Raw genomic sequence first — 767 nt, 5'->3', positions numbered from 1 at the left:
TTTAAAAAATATCTGATCCAAGCACTTATCTTCCTTTAGGCCAATTAATTAGAACTCTTTTTCATAGACACCACACATACAACACATATATGGCTACACAGACAGGTAGAAGAAAACCCAGTTGCCATAAGATTTTTTGTTTGCCAATCTCCTAATTGGATTATTGGCCTCCAGGTGGAGTCCTTTTAAGAGACAGGGCTCAGAAAACTTGTAGCTTCTAAGGCCTAGTAAACAGACATAGGTGGGGCGAAAACAGATTTTGAGAGGGATCTATCTGTTTTTAATTCCTGGGGTTCCATGAGGAAAACAGAGGTCTCCCCATTCTCATGTGTGTATTAAGAGTGACAAGGCAAAATGGAGAAAAAGAATTCAATCAACTGAGAAAACACCTTTTTCCAGCAAAACAAGGTCCAAGAAAAGAAAAACATAAAGGCCTTTTAAATATACCTATAACTGTGCTCGCTTTGGCAGCACATATACTAAAATTGGAATGATATAGAGAAGATTAGCATGGCCCCTGCACAAGAATGACATGCAAATTCATGAAGCATTCCATATTTTTTTGCAATCTCCTCATCTGACAAAGGGCTAATATCCAGAACCTATAAAGAACTCAAACAAATTTACAAGAAAAAAACAACCCCATCAAAAAGTGGGCAAAGGATATGAACAGACACTTCTCAAAAGAAGACATTTATGCAGCCAACAGACACAAGAAAAAATGCTCATTATCGCTTGCCATCAGAGAAATGCAAATCAAAACCACA

General features: G+C 37.4%; 1 non-coding gene across 1 annotated transcript; it reads left to right on the top strand.

The window, feature by feature from the left end:
• Positions 1–455: 455 nt before the first annotated feature.
• LOC116272325 lies at positions 456–562 on the top strand. The gene has a single exon (XR_004181026.1). It is a non-coding gene; the product is annotated as a U6 spliceosomal RNA (small nuclear RNA).
• Positions 563–767: the final 205 nt, after the last annotated feature.

Source organism: Papio anubis, chromosome X, assembly GCF_008728515.1.
Source record: "Papio anubis isolate 15944 chromosome X, Panubis1.0, whole genome shotgun sequence".
Taxonomy (NCBI): domain Eukaryota; kingdom Metazoa; phylum Chordata; class Mammalia; order Primates; family Cercopithecidae; genus Papio; species Papio anubis.
The sequence above is the reverse complement of the archived record's forward strand: the minus strand, read 5'-3'. Positions and strand labels throughout refer to the sequence as shown.